The sequence below is a fragment of the Rattus rattus genome, chromosome X (assembly GCF_011064425.1).
Source record: "Rattus rattus isolate New Zealand chromosome X, Rrattus_CSIRO_v1, whole genome shotgun sequence".
Lineage (NCBI taxonomy): Eukaryota > Metazoa > Chordata > Mammalia > Rodentia > Muridae > Rattus > Rattus rattus.
The window spans coordinates 99,496,782-99,509,273 of NC_046172.1; the positions used below are offsets into that span (position 1 = coordinate 99,496,782).

General features: G+C 36.4%; 1 protein-coding gene across 4 annotated transcripts in view; it reads right to left on the reverse strand.

Moving 5' to 3' along the window:
- Positions 1-12,492, reverse strand: part of Klhl13 (kelch like family member 13) — a 112,797-nt gene that overhangs the window by 29,098 nt on the left and 71,207 nt on the right. The gene's annotated exons all lie outside the window — the stretch shown is intronic.

Below are 12,492 nucleotides of genomic sequence, written 5' to 3' on the forward strand. Positions count from 1 at the left end.
TCAGTTAATTTTAATTCACTTTTCTGTCTCAGTACTTCTCTTCTCTATTAGTGCATTTCTGCTGGGTCTTGGTTCTCATCTAAGAGAAACTTGTTTGTCTTCAGCTTCTAAATATTTACTTTTTTCTCCTTCTATAAATCTCCCTATATATTTCTATACATCTATACTCTTTGGGAGCAAATAAGCACAGTGATGTTTTTACCTTCTTGAAATTAAGTTTAATCAATGTGGCAAAGATTCAAATATGATGACAAAAGGCATGTACATACATACCCTAAAAGAATGAAACATATTCATCTAACAAATGTCATAATAATTGTCTAAAAGGGAAAATGAGTTGATGCTATAAAATTATAATATTGAGATAAGCAGCAATAAAATTTTAAAAGTTGGTTGATAGCCAGAGCACCTAAAATGAAATATACCCATCAAGTGATAAAAAAAGCAACTCTGATGTATAGTATACTAAAGATACCGAGATAAGTGAAATATTTTTACTTACTTCTGCATTGCAAAGACCAGTAGCACATTATAACTGATGTGATGTGACCATAATTTTAAAAAGAAGAACGAGCAAAACCAGGAAATTCATCTTTACAAGAACAATAAAATTAATGATGGGACATGTTGTACAAACAAGGATGGAAGATTTAAGAACAGAAGAAGAGAAGGTTAAGTAATGAGTTTAAGAAGATGTCATGTATTTGATCAAAACAATATGAGCTTTGCTTTTATGAGGCTGCCTCTCATTTGATTCAGAGGACAGAGAGGAAAAGACACATTCAAGTTAAAAGAGATATATAGGCTAGATATAATAAAAGTTTATATTAACACTAAACACTATTGTCATTATGTAACATGGCTTGTACTTTCAAAACATCTAATAGCTCTCTATCACTGTGTGTATCATAACTATTGCTTTTCAAAGACTTCTCAAGTTTGGCTTTAACCCAAATATAAACCCATAACTTTTATGACTCTGTGTACTGTAACTAATCATATGACTTTTTATTTCTGCCATTATTTTTCACATGGATGGCCTCCCTCCTTCAAAGCCTAATTTAAAATTGGCTCCCTTTAGAAAGCTATTAGCAATCAAATCTCCTCTAAAATAATTAGACAGTTTTGCTCTTGCTCTCAATATTTAGCATTTATGTTGAGCTTAAAATTTTTTTGCTTTCAGAGAAGGCAAACCAGCAGCATATTTCTTCATGTTACCCTCAAGAAACACCTTAAACCAAAATAAAATATATGAAAAAATAGAGCTTTTACAGATCAAAAGGACAGTATCTGTGAAAGGTAGGAAACAAAATAGATGGACCTTTAACTGTTACAACATGCTGCCTAGAAAGAGGTACAGCATGGGAACCGTGACAAAACTCAATCATCCCTGCATCTACTGGTGCTGCCAAGGCTGTGGGCAAGGTCATCCCAGAGCTGAATGGGAAGCTCACTGGCACAGCCTTCCATGTTCCTACCCCCAATGTATCCGTTGTGGATCTGACATGCCGCCTGGAGAAACCTGCCAAGTATGATGACATCAAGAAGGTGGTGAAGCAGGCATCCGAGGGCCCACCAAAGGGCATCCTGGGCTACACTGAGGACCAGGCTGTCTCCTGCGACTTCAAAAGCAACTCCCACTCTTCCACCTTTGATGCTGGGGCTGGCATTGCTCTCAATGACAACTTTGTAAAGCTCATTTCCTGGTATGACAAATGAATATGGCTATAACAACAGGGTGGTGGACCTCATGGCCCTACATGGCCTCCAAGGAGTAAGAAACCCTGGACCACCCACCCCAGCCCAGCAAGGATACTGAGATCAAAAAAGAGAGGCCCTCAGTTGCTGAGAGTCCCATCCCAACTCAGCCCCCAACACTGAGCATCTCCCTCACAATTCCATCCCAGACCCCCATAATAACAGGAGGGGCCTAGGGAGCCCTCCCTTCTCTCTTGAATACCATCAATAAAGTTCTTTGCACCACCCCCCCCCACCAAAAGACTAAGATATTTAGAGAGAGATGCTCGGAGAGATGCATTCTCACACAATTCCTTCCCCAATCTCCATCAGCCAATAGACCAAGGCAAGGCAAGGACTTGGATGATCCTGCTTCCTGCAAGTAGTCATGTAGCATTTCAAGGCAGTGCCTAAAATTCCAAGGAAAAAGCAGCTTTCTTTTTTGTATGATGATATGCATGCTAGCCCATGAGGTAAGTGTCACATTTTATTCTCTATATGGATTAAGACATAGGTATAGTTGTGGTATGTATGTAGCACAGCAGAGAATGAACCCTCAGGTCTGAGATCCTGAGACAGTCCTCGAAAGTGGAAAAATACTGGGAAAATGGTAAATAAGGAAGTCATACAGCCAAGAGATATTAAAAAGTGCCATACTGTGAAAAACTTTCAAGTATTAAAAAAGCAGATTAATAACATATATGACAAAGTACATGGTTTAAAAAGACTAAACTATGAAAAAGAAGCCAATCTCAGTACCTTATGGGTTATATTTGGGGCTTCTTTTGAATAAACAAAGTAACAGAAAATAGACTATAGTTCCCAAGACTTAGGAGAAGGGACCACCAAGGGGTAATAAGAAATAAGGCAGAATCATGTAATCATTCTTTGTCATTATAATTGTGAGGATCAAATGAAATGACATATCTTCAATGCATATACAAGAACATAAAAGGAAAAAATCAAATTCGCTATATGTTCCAATTTGTAAAATAAAAAATAAGAAGACAGTAAAATATACTGAGTTGATAGTAACTAAAACATAGCCAGGATAAATATAGTATTAGACAAAACAGATTTCAGAGCAAAGACTATTAGCAGGGAGGATGTGAGTCACTTTGTGGTACAGGCATTAATTAATCAAGAGTATATAAAAATCAGTAAATGTTTCTGTGTCTTAAGAGCAGAGTCTCAAAATACATGAAGCCCAAACTAGAATAACCAGAGAGAGAACAATAGAGGTTCACACTTGATACAGATTTCAAAGCTAACCATTTTGGTGGCCTTAAAATGTGATAGAAATCAGTAAGGGTATTGCTACAACCATATCCGTCAACTTGATCTAGCCAAGACATAAAATACACCACCAAATAACTTTAAATGTGCATTATTTCCATGCACCTATGGAATACAGCACAAAGTACATGCCATTGAAAGTTATAAAATATGTCTTAAAATATTTTTTAAATGATCCAGGTTATACAAAGCATGTTTTCCAACAAGTTTGATTAAATGAGAAATCAAACTGGAAAGATATCCAGAATTTCCTCAAGTCTTTGAAAGCACAAGAATGACTGGCCCAGCAATGGTGCATAAAAGCACCTATTTCATCGGGTGAACAATAGCTGTCTAACTGGACTTAAGGCACACTCGATAATTGGAGGAAATTCATGCCTGGTGCCAGAAACCCAGCCAACTATCCATGCTGGAGTGATCACAGAACCTAGAGCAAAACCAGCTACTGCTATTTTCTAAACCATATAATTTCTAAGTGTATTCAGTTAAGTGTAGCTCTTACTCCTCATCAGAGACCCCACTTGTCCCAGCACATAGAGACTATTGCAGAGATCCAGAAGTAGTCAAAAGGCACAGGACAACTGACCATGGATGTAGTCCCCAATGATACACTTACAATGCAACCCCTATACCTAAGGCTTGTAATCAAAAATAATAAAGAGGCAGGGCAAAAAGAAGGTAAGAGGCAGAGAATCAGGAGCCCTGCTGTTAGGTAACACCTTCTGGACATGCCAGGGAAGCCCACACATGAAATCTCAAGCAACATAGTTCCCTAAAGAAGATGTGCATAATGACACCACTAGGTAATATTCCAATGCAGATGGAGGATATTTCTTAAGGAGCTATCCCCTAGAAGAGGTACAATCAGTGGCTGCTGAGAATAAGGTTTTTTCAAGGAAAAATTCCTTTATAGGCTATCCAATTCCAGTGGTTAGATCTAAAAGCATGTACAAATGAGTAACGTTAAATGGACTCTGGAGTGGACGTGCCTGTGTATCAATGATAATAAAAGAGGAAGTCTGGAATTTAGAAAGGAATAAGAGGGAGAAACACAAGAGGATTTGGAGGAGAGGGAGAGGTAGAAATGATGTAAAGATATACTTCTGTACGAAGTTCTCATCTTTTCAATTGAAAAAACCATAAAAATATTTGAAGGACAATTCCACATAAGTCATGAAGAACTCCGAAGGGGAACTAGAAAGTAGGTTTAACTCAAAGAAAACACAACATCTCCCAAATGTGTGGGATGCAGATAAGTTGAGCTTAGGAGGGATTTCTGTCTGTAAATGACTAGGAGAAAGTCCCATATGTCTCCATGTCTCCATGTCTCCATGTTCCCATTGTGAAACTTAAAATAGAAGAAACTACTTATAAATTGAGCAGAAACAACCAGTCATAATGGGATTCAATTAAACATGAAACAAATCACAGCAAAAGAATAATAAAGACAAAAACGGTTTCTTTAAGGATATCCTTAAACCACACATGGACACATGCATGCACGCCCACACGCCCACATGCACTTACAGGGACACAGGTGAATGAAACTTGAGATCTAATGGCTAGAGATACAAATAACTAATATCAGAATTGATGGAATTGATAATCAACTCTAGATATCTGAATAACTGCCAATCATATTTGATAACTTAATTGACATGGATCAATTGAAAGACATGAATCAGATAACGTGAATATCTATATAGTTTTAAAACTGAATTTGTACTTAAAACTCTCCCTTAAAACACTTACAGCAAGATGACTTTCACTGGTGCAATCTACCAAATACTGAAAGAGGACAATCAATGCTTTACGTATAAAATGCTAGAAGTGATTGACTTTCATTTGTTTGCTTTGTTGACTTAAAAAAATGGATATCAAGGAACTCTGTAGAGTAGGCTGTCCTCAACCTCCTCACAGAACTCCATCTGCCTCTGCCTCCTCAGTGCTAGGATTAAAGGTGTTTCACTACCATGTCAGGATCTACAATATCCTTTTAAAATTGTTTCCCTTATGATCATAAAATTTTGAAACGAGGTAAGTTATCAACCTGCCATGATCAACAACCCAAGCATTTACTTTAAACTAAGTATACCATGGCGCTAAACCAGTAGAGAGCAGGGCATCATTACTTTGCCTATGCTTTTTAAACAACTCTGTGCTAATCATTCTATTAGGTAGGTGATAACTGAAGGATATACCATAATACCTTACAGTGACCTTAGCACTGAAATTATGCAGAGAAAATAAATAGCTAAAGTGGAGAAAAACATGGACAGATGAGTGTGACAGTCAATAGGAAGGGAGGTGGTCAATTACCAGTCTCGATGGTCAGAACACTGGGGCATTTTTAAGTTTTATGGGTTTAGGTACCAGCTAAAGCGTGGTCCCTTTGTTATGGTCTCCTTGTCCTAATAACAGGGCTTCCAAATGCAGAGGAAGGGAAGAACAGGCAAAGAAGGAGATCTGTGTAATATTACTATTTCTTTGAAATGAAATTTACTGTACCATTGTGTAAATTGCTAGCTTCAATTGATATGTTTTTAAAATCCTAGCTAAGGAGCAGCTAATATTTGTAAGAGATGACATTTCCAAAGGTAAAATGGTTTACAACAAATTTAGAGTCAGAAAAGCTGAATCAAGTATGTGCCATCTAAATGGGTATATGAGTCTGAGGCAGGCCTCCTAGCTTTTGGGATATTCACTATCCCTTTATATAAGGTGGATATGACAATGCTTGCCATTTCTGTCTCATGATCTATTTTCATGCGTCAATGAGGCAAGACTATACATAAATGCATCACAAACTGCCATCTAAATTTATTCATCCCATAAATAATATTCCTAAGAACAGCAAAAAGGCACTGAGTGGTTCCTCTATGCCAAATATGAGGCTAAGCTCTTTACTTGCATTGCCTCTTTTAATGATAGACAATATTAAAAAATCAAAGCTGAATATTTATGGAGAATACTCATGTGCCCTAGAACACAAGGCATACAGAAAGAACATTTAGAAATCCTTCCTAGAGCTCACATTTATCAAGGGCTGAATTACATGAATATAGTAGAAGTCAGTAGTTGCTTTAGTCACAAAATAGCTTTGATGGGAGAAGTAGATCAATGGTTGTTAAGCTGCAATTAGATATGAACAAAGGCTCTGGTATGCTATTTGCCTAGCTGGGTGCCTCTAGATAACAAGCATTGTATCGCAAAGTTTAAAAAGTTCTTTGAAACCTTTTGAAACATTTTACCATCAAGAAATGGTAAATATTTGAACATATTTAATCTTATTTAAATATACAACCTACCATGTACCAATAATACCACTCATTAACAGGTATACTTTTATGTTCTATGTGTCTGAAAAACATACATTTAAAAAATACCCCCCAAAACAAAAGTAGAAGCACGTTGCCACAATGTACAATTTAAGATGAGTCTTTATGAATAAATAGAAATAAATAAATAGAACGGAGAAAAGAAAGGACATTCTTGGGAGAGGAAAGAGGAATAAGAACCATGATACATGAAAGAATGGTGCAAATTTTGAGGGCAGTGAAAAACTGAAACTCTTCTATGCTAATGCCAAAGGTAGGACTAGGTGGTTGAATGGCTTAGAAATTGACATAGCTTTAACAGAACAATGAAGGAACATAAGACTGAAGTTATTGTGAGAAACGCTGGCAAACCATTCATAAGTATTTGTATCTATGTTATAGAAGGCAATATTTATTATTAAATACTAGAGATAAGTGCTGCAATTAAAAACTGGGCCAAAATTCTAAACAGATATTTTCCCAAAGATAGCATAAAAATGACAATAAGCACAAATGAAAAGCTGTTCAACATAATTAGTAATTGGGGAAATGCAAATCGAAACCACAAGTAGTACTTCACACCTGCTCAGATGGACATAATGCCAAAACAAACCAAAGAATTGTCAAGGAGACTGCAATACATGCTTTCTTTACTGTACTCCATGTCAAGGAGCATATGCATATACATATATATATATATATATATATATATATATATATATATATATATATATAAATACTTTAAAGAAACCAGAAGTGTCTGTAATCACAGTACAGACAGAAAATAGTGCAAACACTCTGGTAATGCTTCAAAAGTTTATGCATACAATTATCACAGGACCAAGAAATTCTATTCCTAAACTCATACCAAAAAGAAACTAGAATATTAGTAAATAACAGCATTGTTCATAAGCTAAACACTAGAAGTCACCAAGTGCCCATCAATAAACAAATGGTTGAATAAAATGTAATACATCCACACAATGGGATATTGCTTGGTCATAGAAAGAGAGTTTGTTGCATGCTATAACATGGATGAACCTTGAAAACTTTATACTCTTACTAAAAGAAATGAGTCACAAGGACATATAGTTGTAACTTCATATATATCAAGTGATGAGAATATACAGGACTATGAAGCTAGAGAGATTAATGGCTAGGGACAAGAAAGGGTTTGGCAGTAGATGTCATGTACTTGCTAGCAGATACAGGTTTTCTTATATTGAGAGGATAATCTAAAATAGACGACTGCGATAGTTGCAAAATCCCATGAACAGTCTAAACCCCACTGACTCATACACTTTAACTAGGTGAATTATATGGTATATGAATTTCATCTCAATAAAGCTCTCATTCAAATGTTAAATGAGCCTGATGCATATGAAACCAAGAGCTATCATTATAGGACTGGACTCCATACATTGTAAAAAAGTGACAACTCAGGATAATAAACCGCCAAGCAAGCACAGATGCAGAAGTCCAGAATTGGGCGGGGGCAATGAGGTTACCCTTGACTTTAACAATCACCCCTTAAGCTAACTCTAGGTAATCTTCTTACTTCAGTATGTGTAATTTGTACTGCTAATTTCATCATGGATTCTTCTGGGATTTGTTCAAGGTTCTAGGAATCCAAGATGATGACTTATCAAATGTCTTTCTAGGCACTTTGACAGCCTAATTTGTTGCAGCCTATTTACTAAAGATGACTAATCTTCTGGAGTCACTCAGCCCAAACAGATGGATACCTTATTTGGTGTACCCATCACTTCTGATCAGCTACAGTTCCCCTGATCTCTTTTCTATTTAGCTTGGATGGAAGGAAAACAAATATTTATCACAGATCTCACTTTCCCGAAATTGTGATACTTAATCTTCATCTACTTCACCTAGTTTACAAATAAGGAAAAAGGTCCAGAGAAGATAAGTGATTTTCTCAAAGTCAGATAACGAACTAGTAATACTATAATTACAATTCTAGTTTGGGTTGCACTATACGAACCAAGTTATGTTCACTACAGTTTGGAAATGGGTAAGCATTCAAGGCAAGAATTCCTAAAAACAGTTGCTCCCCATGGAGTAATCACCCCTCTCATGCTGGAGTTTGTACTGTTGCTAATTTTAACACAATGATAACATTTATATATTAAACATTTCTCTGGCTTATTCCCTTGACAACCAGCCATCCAAAATTAGATAGAAAAGGTTCCCTGTTAGTGCTTAGTCCTAAAAATCTGTTTGTGGTAACATACTTTTCAAAAATAATATTTTATTAATAATTTGAGAATTTCATACTATGTATTTTAATACATTTCCTCCGAACTCCTTCAGATCTATCCACACCCAATTTTTTGCTACCCTCCTCCCTCCCTCCTCCCTCCTCCTCTTCCTTTCTTCCTTCCTTCCTCTTCCTCCTCCTCCCTTCTGCTTCTCCCTTCCTCGTCCTTTCTTCCTTTTCTCCTTATTTAACTCACTAATTTCAATTTGCATAGTCCATGTGTGAGGCCTGCCCTAGAGTATGGCTCATTTACTTATGAGTTGCACACTATTAAAGAAAGCAAATTTTTTGATTTTTGTTTCTTTTGTTTTTGTTTTCAAAGAAACAAAGCTCTTTCTGCAGCTATCAAATGCCTATAGCCCCTTAGCTAGGGGTAGGAGGCCTTTGCACTGATCCCAGTCCCCCTGCAGCTAGGATTTTGTCTGTCTTGAGTTTGCACTGTAAGTTCAAATGTGCACTTCTCCTATTGAGTCTGGAAAACACTATCTCTTCGGAGCCACCCAACACTTCTGCCTCTGGCCCTTACACTCTTGATTCTTGAAACTTTGTGGGAAGGGCAGGACCCAGATTTCCTATTTGGGTGTAAAATTTTTCCTCTGTTGTTATTTACACACTGTCCAGTTGTTGGTCACTCTGAAAGCTACTGAAAGAAGTAGCTTTTCGGGTGAGGGTTGAGATTTGCACTAAACTGTGAGTATAACAATAGGTGATTGGACCCATTAGGAACTGTTTAAATATTGTGTCATTTTAGCAGAAAACAGTAGTATTCTCTCCTATGGACCACAACCAGTATAGGCAGAGGATACTGGCTTCAATAACAGTTTCATGTATGGGCTCCATCTGCTGGAGTGGATCTTATAGCCAAGAAAACATTAGTACTCCTAAAATTTGTGCCACTATTAGAGCAGTATCTGGCCAGGAAAAGCCATTACTGTACCCTCACAGAGATCACAACTGAGGACTGCTATTCTCCTTCAGTAGATTGCATAGCACCTTCTAGTCAGCAGGGTGAAGCTTCCAGGTCTGTACTTGCTTTAATTTCCCATGTTTTATGACTCAAGTATTTAGTGTTTTCCTCACTTAGGTCTTCCAATCGGGTTCTAGAGGCTAAGCAAGAGCAAAGGCAATAGCCTACAATGCTTAGGGGTCTTTGGGCTATCACTATTCCTGAACTCAAGAAGATAACCAGGTCCTGGTACTAGTGTTTTTATTTGCTAGCACATGGTGTCTAGTTGGAGTATTGTCCCCCAGTTATAGGATAATGCCACTTAAATCCTTTTGTGTATTAATTATGTATATATTTTAGGATGTTTCTACAGTAATAGGTTTCCATATGGCTTTTTGAAAAGGCCTCCAGTATTTGTTTTCCCTCCTTAAGTTCCCTCCCCCACATTGACCTCCCATACACCATCCATTTAATCCGCTTATTTCATTATTCCTCTTAGCCCTCTATACCACTATATTCTATCTTCTTTTTGCTGGAAAGATTCCACTCCTTCCATATGGCCCCCTACTATTTATGTAACTTCTGTGAGTATTGAAAATTAAATATAATATGTAAAGATTCATAACTAATATCTACCTATACGAGAAAAAATATGGTGTTTGCCTATCTGGGTCTGGGTTATAATGACTGTTTCCAGTTCCACTCATTTATTTATCTGTGTATGTCACAATTTTATTTTTCATAACAGTTCAATAATATTCTATGATGCAAATGCATATTTTTGGTTTGTCCATCCTATTTCCTGCCTATTATGAGTAGAGTATCAATGAACATGGATGAACAAGCATTTCTATAGTAAGATGTAGAATCCTTTGAGTGTTCAAGAGTGGAAGAGCTGGATTGAGTGCTAGGCTGATTTTCAGCTTTGTAGGAGAAACCTCTATGCTGATTTCCAGAGTAATTATACCAGTCTGTAATTTCACCAGCAGTGAATATGTCTTCCCTCCTTCCTTACATCTTCACTAACACTTGCTGTCATTTGTTTTATTGATCTTAGCCACTATGTCTGGGCTAAGATGAAATATCAAAGTAGTTTAAATTTGCATTTTTCTTATGGCTAAGGATGTTGAACATTTTTAAATGTTCCTCAGACATTTGTATGTATCTGTATTTATTCTGTTTAGGGGGCTGAGATAGGAGGACTACCTCATTTCAAGGATATTTAGACTACACAGTAAGCTTCAGGCCATCCCAGGCTACTGAACAAGATCTTGTCTTAAAATAAACAAAAAAGTAGAATATATCTGTTTACCAAATCAAAAGAATATATGACTAAACAGAAACAAAAACCTTAATGGGAAAATATTTAAGCTATTTTTTATGTTCCTCTGCTGTAATAATGACTTATAGTCCATCTCTCTATTGTCTTATCTATTCATCCATCCAGAAAAGATTCTATTTTTCTTGAGGAATCTCAGAGGAAGATTCTTGCCTCTAAACAGTGGTGCTACTGTATATTTGAAAATTCAACAACTGCGGATAAACTGTACAGTAAATAAACGCTAGAATATTTGCATATATACTGAACATGGTATTTCTGTAGTCTCCTTCATGTCATCTGTCCATAAAGAAATCAATACAGCACCTATTTATAGAATGTTTAAACTCTATTATATCAACAGTCTAGAGATGATTTCAAGTATACAGAGGACTCAGGTTAAAGGGAAACACTGTGCTATTTCATGTAATGAATTTGAGAAGATTTTGATCCCTGTGGTAAGTTCTGGAAAAAAATTTCCTGTGGAAATTGAGTGTACACTGTATATTTTCTGGGTTAAAGCAGCATCTGAAAAGTTGTTAGAAATAGTAATTACTAGGACATACCCAAGACTTTTGATTCAGTATCTCTGGGTTGAGAGTCAGTGCTCAGTGTTTTAACATGTCCTTTTGATGATCCTAACATGCACTAAAATTTTGGAGCCATAGCTTTGAACTATAGTAGTGATCACTATTCAGTTTAACACATTAAAACTGTTTAACACATTAGCAGGGTTACAATGAGTGGTCTAAAGACATGAGTATGAGTATGTATCTATCATGAGCATTACACAGATAAGTCTGTGCTTTTTCCCACTGTTTTAAAATGGTTCAAAATCCTTATATTTGTTACTAAGCTAAAGTTATAATCTTTTATATTGGTACAAAATTTATTTGATACAAGTTTAGATTTTCTTTCTGTCAGATGATCCTAGGCCAGAAGGCTGAAGATTTGCTCTTACATGTTGCTAATAGAGGACTATGCAAGTAGAAAACTGTCTCTACAACCTGTCTCAGTTCTAGAAGCAATGTTAGGCTTCCTATATTTTCAGATATATTGGTCATTCTCAGATTTCTGATGGGGTTGAAGACTGATTATAGTCTCATAGCCTACCCAGGCCTTTTAACTTTGATAATATATATGTAATTAAATAGTTATCAGATAGTATACAAGCTAGCCAGGGTATAAAATAGATTTTAAGCCTTTCTTAAGCTGGAATAGACAACTAAATGTTCTGTTTGACTGATAAAATGTTAGACTGGGTGTTAGGCATTTTTTATACTTTTACATTAAAAATGCTAATAGTTGTGCTCAGCTCACACTTAAAAGTTTTTTTTAATTAGACAGAAAGGGTAAAGTGTAGGTTGATGTCATTATGCAGGTGAAAGCAGACAAGATAAAATGAGGCCCGTCATTGGAGGAGAAGGAAGGGAGGTAGGAACAGAGGTTTTAGAAGGGAGGAAGTCACTTGGAATGTCAATGTCCATGCAAAACAGTTCCAAATCTCTGTGGCTTGTGTTTCTTTTGTTTTCTGCCCCCTCCTTTCATGTTATTTTTTTTAACTCTTACACCTATGAATGGGGATTACAGGAAGTATTCTCCA